The sequence below is a fragment of the Berghia stephanieae genome, chromosome 12, assembly GCF_034508935.2.
Source record: "Berghia stephanieae isolate SIO BIC M18660-M18661 chromosome 12, UCSD_Bste_1.3, whole genome shotgun sequence".
Lineage (NCBI taxonomy): Eukaryota > Metazoa > Mollusca > Gastropoda > Nudibranchia > Aeolidiidae > Berghia > Berghia stephanieae.
In genome coordinates this window covers 42182967-42192121 of record NC_088371.1, presented here as the reverse complement: position 1 = coordinate 42192121, position 9155 = coordinate 42182967, and positions in this window count along the sequence as shown.

Genomic DNA, 9155 nt, shown 5'->3' with positions numbered 1-9155 from the left:
TGACCCTTCGCCTCAAAACGGTATTAAGTCGGGTTGGCTAAGATGTTGAAAACTGAATTTATAGCCAGAAATATCAGACTTGTGTTGAGTTTGTATGTTTTATTGAGGAGAATGGATACCATATTTTAGGGTGCTAAGGCCAACAATTTATATTTTTGACCAGTTTAACATTTAATTCGGCTTTTAATATTTGATATTTTTTTGATTGTAAATCATCTCTCTGTTATGAACTGTTTTATGCTTTCTTTATTTTATATATGATTTGTAAAACATTTGAGTGTGTTCCTCTTGGCGGGGACCTGTGCTTGTGTCTGGATGAGACTTTTAGGTGATCTCAAACTAAGTACTTTGATAGAGTGCTTTTGGAATCTACATCTGTTTCTTATTTGAACCAATTCCCCTTTGTCTTACCTTTTCTTGGATGCTTTATTGTAATTCTAGAACTTTTTACTATTCCATTTTCTTCCTTTTTACTGGCGCTGATATGACCTGAATGTGTTGCAAGCGTCGTTAAACCCTTAAAAACAACAAACAAACTAACTTACCATGCGTCATTAGGAAGGAAGTGACGTCACGACTGTTGAAGAGTATTCCAAGGAGTTGGAACGGGGTCTGACGTCAGGACTTCTCGGCCCCTTTTTGTGCCAGCCATTTGGAGCGCTGTGATTCGTGCTTCAATGTTACAGATGTGCAGACCTGCCTATAATTACGGACCATCCGTAATTGTCACGGACGTGTAAGTAAGGACAAGAACGGATTTACGGAAATAGAAGAAATATTACTGATACAAATTGTCGCAACATAATTAAAAGATAATAATCTTTTTTTTTTTCATTATTTACCGCATGCTACAATTACAATAAAAAATCTCAATGCCTCGTTCGTTGGCTGGCGACGAGTGACGTCATCGACTCGACACGGAAACTTTACCCTCATCGGTAGGCACAGTGCAGTGACGAAAGTAGGTCATCAATAAGCATGTTATTATCGCGGGGGTCTTTGGAATTTGTAGCAGGTGTAGTTTTTACTCAATCACTGGACTTGATTTCTTATGAATATTTTGCCATGCTGTGGAAAATAGACTTTGATTTAGGCTTGACTATCATAAGTAGTAGGCCTATATAACATGGTAAGTTTAATTTACATATATAAAAGGGTGTATCTATCATTATTTTTGTTTGCTTTAGTATTACTGAAATGTGACCATTAATTACTGATGAATTTTGTATTTCTTACTGAATTTGAAATTTTCAAGTAGGCAGGCATGGATGTGCAGACATTTCTATATATTGCCATTTACTCCTTTAGATAGAACGAAGATGACGTCACTCTGGCCTTTGTTATTGTTTTATGCCATCCATGTTTATGAGTAGTTACCAAACTGTATTAAACAGACTATAAACGTTCATGGTTACACAATGTTTTGTGTGTTGATCCGTTATACTTCTGGATGTCAATGTTGTGAGCTTCTTAGCCAAGCGCATACTATCTATATCAAAATCTTAAATTCAATAAACTTCTTTAAAACGTTAAAGGTATTAATATTATCTCACTCAATCCTAGAGATTTTTGCTACTTTTAAAAATTGGAAAAAATATAAATTTAAATTGAGAATGTACATAGTTTTATTCTACTTTCATTAACATGCAAAAACTAAAAACATTAGCTTTGATACCACGCCTGTAACTTGTCTCATAAAAATGTAATAAATAGGCATGGGGTAAAAATAACCGGGTAAAATACAGATATAGTCAGTGTTATGGTTGAGTGAGTTAATTTAATGTATTTAAACATGTGTAATTTTATGAGTGGTTATAACGTCTTATATGAACGATTTTATTACACCTGAATACCACTAATTTTCCTATTGGATTCAATAGTCTGATGTCACGCCGCCCGGCAACGGCGGCCATCTTGGTTCTAAACAAAGAAAATCATTACTTTTATTTTTCATGCTGGCTAGAACTTTTCATATGCCTTGTGATCAGAATGTGTAAAAGTCAAAACATGATAACATTTATGGATTTTTTTCCCCTCTGGATACCCTTTATGCTCGCCGGAGAAATATTTCATACGGGCGTCCGCCATTGTTCCGATAGTTTAGAGCCAGTGTTACTAAGTTACCATCTGGGTGGGGATCCTGACCTCCCATAGCGGGCAGGGAGGTACATACTGTGTCTTCTATCCCCCTATCTCTGTTTTCCAACATGCTTTCTGTCTTTGTCTTGGAATGAGATTACTTGGTTTTTTTCCTGGCCCTGGTCAGGGTCTTGGCTGGGAGGGAAACAGTCAAGTGCATAGTTATAGTTTTGGGAGGTGATATTTTTTTCCTTGTAAATCATCTCTCTGTTATGCATCGTATTATGTTTAGTTTACATATTATATTATATGATTGGTAAACATTTGAGTGTATTCCTCTTAGTTCGGGCCTGTGCTTGTGTCTGGATGAGACTTTTAAGTGATCTCAAACTAAGTACTTTGATAGTGTGCTCTTGGAATCTACATCTGTTTCCAATTTGAACCAATTCCCCTTTGTCTTACCTTTTCTTTTGTGCTTTAATTGTAATTCTATAACTTTTTACTATCCCATTTTCTTCCTTTTTACTAGCGCTTATATGACCTTTATGTGTTGCAAGCGCCGTAAAACCCTTAAAAACAAAACAAACAAAACTAAGTTACCATGCGTCATTAGGAAGGAAGTGACGTTACGACTGTTGAAGACTATTGACACTTATATAACCACGCCTCTCGGACAGTCGTCATAACGTAAACACTGGCAGTGATTAGTAAACATAGCGAATTACACTGGTTTTACTATCAATGGCATGTGTCTAAAAAACAAAACAAATTATACCCACTGCTCTAGCGCTTGATGAATAGAACTGACACAGAAATCTATTTGTAAATTTAAACGTTTATAAAAAAAAATTGAGCATTTATATAGCGCAATATCCGCTTAACGTGCTCAATGCGCTTTACAAGGGGTCCCTGGTCAACAGCAACATTTAACATGTAGGACGAGACATGACGCCTGTTAGGCGATATTACAATTTTTCTGACAAAGACAACGCTGTTAACGGCCAGGTACTCATTTTACACCGGAGTACGGTGAGAGAATGTGAGTAAAGAGTCTTTTCCAAGGACTCAACTATGCGCCGAGCAAGGCTCGAACCCTGGCCCATCCGATCCGAAAGCGAGTGTCATACCACTAGACCACATAGCCGCATAATATTATGATCGAGAACATCGTTTGACAACGAGATAGTCACCCATTTGGCGGTATAAAAACAATCACAATGATGAGGGGTCGATTTCCTCCACCTTATTATAGATAGTTCGAAGATGACGTCACTCAGGCCTTTGTTATTGTTTTTGCCATCCGCGTTTGTGAGTTGTTCTCACTAAACTGTATTAGCCAGACTATAAAAGTTCATGGTTACACAGAGTTTGTGTGTTGGTCCGTTATACTTCCGGATGGCAATGTTGTGAACTCCTTGGCCAAGCGCATTCTATCTAGAGGGAATGAGATTAGCGGAAGAGTAGCGTCCCTTGATTGGACGTCACCCATAGTCTGTGACGTCACCAGCGGAAAAGTTATTAGAGAGAGAACGTCATGTTGGTTGTGCGCATGCGTCTCTCGTCCTCGCTTCCGGTGAAAGCGGCTTGAGACACTTCAAAACCAAATTGACGTTCTCTCTGTAAGGTGACGTCCAATCAAGGGACGCTACTCTTCCGCTAATCTCATTCCCTAATATAAACAACCCACGACAGTACAACCTCTTGATCTCAAGAACGACAACCCCCGGATGCGAGTTTTTTTTTTTTTTTGCACCAGGTTGGGCCATTTTGTGACGTCATCTGAGAATAACCCTCTTCGCCAACCAGCCTGCACTATTTTTAGCATCGCCGTGACAGAGGTCGGACAAGGCCATAGGTCAGCGCGCGGTTGTTCAAGGTTCAAAGGGGTGTGCAGTTGGCTAGCCTACACTACACACTACACAATGTAGGCTATGCCTACCGTATTTTTTATTGTTAAGAAGAAGAAGATAACATACTTTTTAAAAATGTTTGATATAATACTATAATACTGTAGTTGAAGTTTGAAATATAAGTTAGCAATAGAAATAAGACCACACTATTGTTGTCTTGAGTTGTGTCTACAGTGGTAGCTAGTGTGGATAGATGCAGAAAAAGTACGTTACACAAATCAAGTGCATTGTAGGGCCCATCTCTGTAGGTCTATTACTATATTTAGGTGATAAATTATTGCACAACTGTGATTGGTAAATTTATAACTGCTGCAAAAATAAAACATTTTTTTTTTTAAACGTAGTGTTTTTATGCACCTCCGTTGACGGTATATCTTTTATGCACCTCCGTCACGATGCGCATTCCACCCAATTTCATCACCGATATTGTGTTTCTGTATTCGGACATGGCAAAAGTTATATTGTGACCTAGGCGGGTCGGGTCGCTTAGATTGTGACATATGTAGGATGTTTTTGTTAATAAATTTATACAAAAATAACAATAAACTAAAAAATCGAAATATAGAACCAGAAAATAGAAGTTGCATTGAAGGTAAAATAATGTCTTAGAAAGACCTTATTAAATGTGATGGACAGTTAGGTGGCTCCGTAGCGCAGTGGACAAGCTGTCAGACTTTTTAACCTTGAAAGTACTGGGTTCGATTCCCATTGTAAACATATATTTTTTTTTTAAAGTTTACTTTATTGAGAAAGATATCTTTTTTCTTTATTTTTTTTCAAAAACTTTTTATCGTGTTTAAAAAAAATAATTTTCTAATATTCTTTATTTATTTAAGAGTAGTATTTGTGTGCCATGTCTCTTTTTATCTTTGATTTTTTAAATGATTGTGAATATTCTTTAATTTATTATCATTGTATAAACGTACACCGGTAATCACTAAGCAGCGTGCTAAACTACAATCTAAAATTATTTAAACCTCATGGTCGTATGCAGTAACATTTTCATTAATTAACCATCACCGCCAACGGAGGTGCATAAAAACGGTGCGTTGTAGTTGTAGTAGTATGAACAGTAGTAGTAGTAGTAGTAGTAGTTGTAGTAGTAGTAGTAGTAGTAGTAGTAGTAGTAGTAGTAGTAGTAGTAGTAGTAGTAGTAGTAGCAGCAGCATCAGTAGTAGTAGTATTAGTAGTAGTAGTAGTAGTAGTAGTAGTAGTAGTAGTAGTAGTAGTAGTAGTAGTAGTAGTAGTAGCAGTATAAGTAGTAGTAGTAGTAGTAGTAGTAGTAGTAGCAGCAGCAGCAGCAGTAGCTGTAGTGGCAGTTGTTGCAAGTGGAGGTTAGTGGTGGTCAATCCTAGTGTTGAGTCCGCGTGGAGTCAGCGTTCCCAACAACTTGATCAGGTGAGTTTCCCTACGGTTCATATAAACCGCTTGCGTGTCAAAACGACACGTTAAAATAGTACTGTCACGTGATTATTTTTCTCCACGAATCAGCGTGAGACGGTAGACATAGAGGAACCTCCCTGACCCATTTTTAAACCTGCCTGTTCCCAACCTGGTGCAAAAAAAAAAAACTCGCCCCCCGGATAGCAACATTGACCATTGGTCCCGACTTTTTCGCCATAATATGTTATTAGTAATTTTTTTTTTAAACAAACAAATTAAATGGTATAGATAGTTCGAAGATGACGTCACTCAGGTCTTTGTTATTGTTTTTTGCCATCCACGTTTATGAGTAATGCTCGCTGAACTGTATAAACCCGACAATAAACGTTCATGGATACACACAGTTTTTTGTATTATCAATTTATTGTTGTGTTTTATTTGCATTGTAAAGCGCCTCTGAGTACATTGTGGATCTAGGCGCTATATAAATTCATTCATTCATTCATTCAATGTTGGTATTCACTGGTCTCACCCCCCCCCCCCCCCCCCCCCCCCCCATATTATTATATTTCGTGTTTACTTGAAAAATGCCAAAGGTCGAAACGTCGCTTGTTTTGTGTTGTTCCCTTTTATGAGTATGAGTCATATTTACCCCCTTTATCTTTCTCCCCAATTTTTTTTTTTTTTTACGCCATCTTGAAAACCCTGGACGAATGACATAATTAACCAGTAGATTTTTGACCAATCAAAACATGGAATTTGTGACACACCTTCACGCGTGCTCGGACAAACATAGTTGGTTGTTTATAAACAATAACGTGAATGAATTCGACCTCCATCTGATCGTTGTTATTGTTTTTATATTGACAAATGGATGACGAGTTATCACACGATTTTCTTGATCATATTTTAAACGTTTAAGTTGACACATAGTTTTCTGTGTTGATTCTACTGATCAAGAGGTAAAACAGTGGGTATTTTACTTAACACATACCATCGATAGTAAAACCTGTGTAGTTTGCGGTGTCTACCAATCACTGCCATTGTTTACATTATGACGATTGTCCGAGAGGCGTGGTTATCTACCGGTTACTTTTCCGGTCCCGGGTATTGTCGTTATCCAGGAGCATATGAAGGTGTGTCACAATTTCCACGTTTTGATTGGTCAACACTTGGACCGGTTGATTCCGGGAAGGCAGATCTGAAGATAGGTCCATAAAGGTCACTCCCCCAAGCCTCGTCCATGCCTTTGTAACTGTCCGTTATGTCAACCCTGTCCCACTGACCTGGTCAAACCCTTGAGACAAGGCAGTTAACCAGTTGACCGCCGTACTCTGGAAAAAAAAACAAAAACTCGTATTTAGAAATTTGGCCAGAAAACTCGTCCTTCAAATTAATATCGATCGCCCTCATAATTTTGGCAAAAACTGTCAAACCTGGGACCTCATGAGGTCTTATTAAAGTCCCAGGTTTGAGAGTTTTTGCCAAGATGAGGGTCCTTTAAATCGATTGATATTTGAAGGATGGACACGTTTTCTGGCCAAATTTCCAAATTATGGGTACGAGTTTCTCTAGATGGCGACAGTCAATGGATTATCAAGACGATTATGTTACATCACGACAGACGCAACAATAATAAATTTATAACACGTTATCTGATATAGAATATTATGTAATAATAATTTGGTCAGTTCAAGGATTGTTTAATTTTCCTGTCTGCATTAGATCGTAGTCTTCGTAAACTTATAGATAGTATGCGCTTGGCTAAGAAGCTCATAACATTGCCATCCGGAAGTATAACGGACCAACACAAAACTGTGTGTATCCATGAACGTTTATAGTCAGGTTAATACAGTTTAGTGAGGTTTACCCATAAACGCGGATGGCAAAAAACTATAACAAAGACTTGAGTGACGTCAACTAAGAACTATCTATAGAGAGAACGAACTCGACGCCAATCTGCTCTTTGTTTCTTTTCTTTGTCATCCATTTTTATGTGTTGTTCTCACTAAATTATATTAGACTATAGATAGTATGCAGATGACCTCACTCGGGCGTCTGTTATTGTTTTTGCCATCCGCGTTTGTGAATTGTTCTCACTAAACTGTATTAACAAGACTATAAAAGTTCATGGTTACACCGAGTTTGTGTGTTGGTCCGTTATACTTCCGGATGGCAATGTTGTGAACTCCTTGGCCAAGCGCATTCTATCTACAGATAGAGCGAAGATGACGTCAATCTGGTCTTTGTTATTGTTTTGTTTTTTGCCATCCGCGTTTATGAGTACTTCGTGTTGGTCCGTTATACTTCCTGATGGCAATGTTATGAGCTTCTTAGTCTTAGCCAAGCGCATACTATCTATGAACGTTTAAGGTTACGTATTGTTTTGTGTGTAGTACGTTTTATCTGGCTGGCGGATGTTATGAGTTTTTAAACTAAACGCAATGCACCAGTAGCTTGACTATCACCAAAAATTACGTCAAAATGCAAGGCACTATCACCAATTAACTAGAAGAATTTTAACCAATCAAAAATTTGTGACACACCCTCAAACGTGCTCGGACAAACATACATGTAGTTGTTTGTTTATAAACAATAACGTGAATGAAATCGACTTCTCCCTGATAGTTGTTATTGTTTTTAAACACCCCCGAATGGGTGACTAGTTATCACACGATTTTCTCGATCATGTTATAAATGTTTAAGTTTACAATTTACACATAGTTTTCCGTGTTGATTCTATTGATGAAGCGGGAGAACATTGGGTATATAGATAGTATGCAGATGACGTCACTCAGGCCTTTGTTATTGTTTTTGCCATCCGCGTTTGTGAGTTGTTCTCACTAAACTGTATTAACCAGACTATAAAAGTTCATGGTTACACAGAGTTTGTGTGTTGGTCCGTTATACTTCCGGATGGCAATGTTGTGAACTCCTTGGCCAAGCGCATTCTATCTATAACCAGCCAGTGAAACCCAAAAAGACTGGCATTTGGACGTCATTATTTGTTGGGGTTTTTTTTTTTTGCACCGCCTAGTGAGTTGTCGTTAGTAGAGCTCATGGAAACAAGTTATTTCAGTGGTTGAACTATTGAATTCAACTCACCATTTGTTTTCTTTTGCGGCAAAAGATTGGCATTTTGAAGTCATTTTTTGGTCATTGTCAGGCTATAGATAGTATGCGCTTGGCGAAGAAGCTCATAACATTGCCATCCGGAAGTATAACGGACCAACACACAAAACTGTGTGTATTTATGAACGTTTATAGTCTGGTTAATACAGTTCAATGAGCATTACTCATAAACGCGGATGGCAAAAAACAATAACAAAGACATGAGTGACGTCATCTTCGAACTGTCTATAAGTTAACGATGGCTACGGTTTTTGTCAGGCTATAAGTTAACGATGGCTACGGTTTTTGTCAGGCTATAAGTTAACGATGGCTACGGTTTTTGTCAGGCTATAAGTTAACGATGGCTACGGTTTTTGTCAGGCTATAAGTTAACGATGGCTACGGTTTTTGTCAGGCTATAAGTTAACGATGGCTACGGTTTTTGTCAGGCTATAAGTTAACGATGGCTACGGTTTTTGTGTCAGGCTATAAGTTAACGATGGCTACGGTTTTTGTCAGGCTATAAGTTAACGATGGCTACGGTTTTTGTCAGGCTATAAGTTAACGATGGCTACGGTTTTTGTCAGGCTATAAGTTAACGATGGCTACGGTTTTTGTCAGGCTATAAGTTAACGATGGCTACGGTTTTTGTCAGGCTATAAGTTAACGATG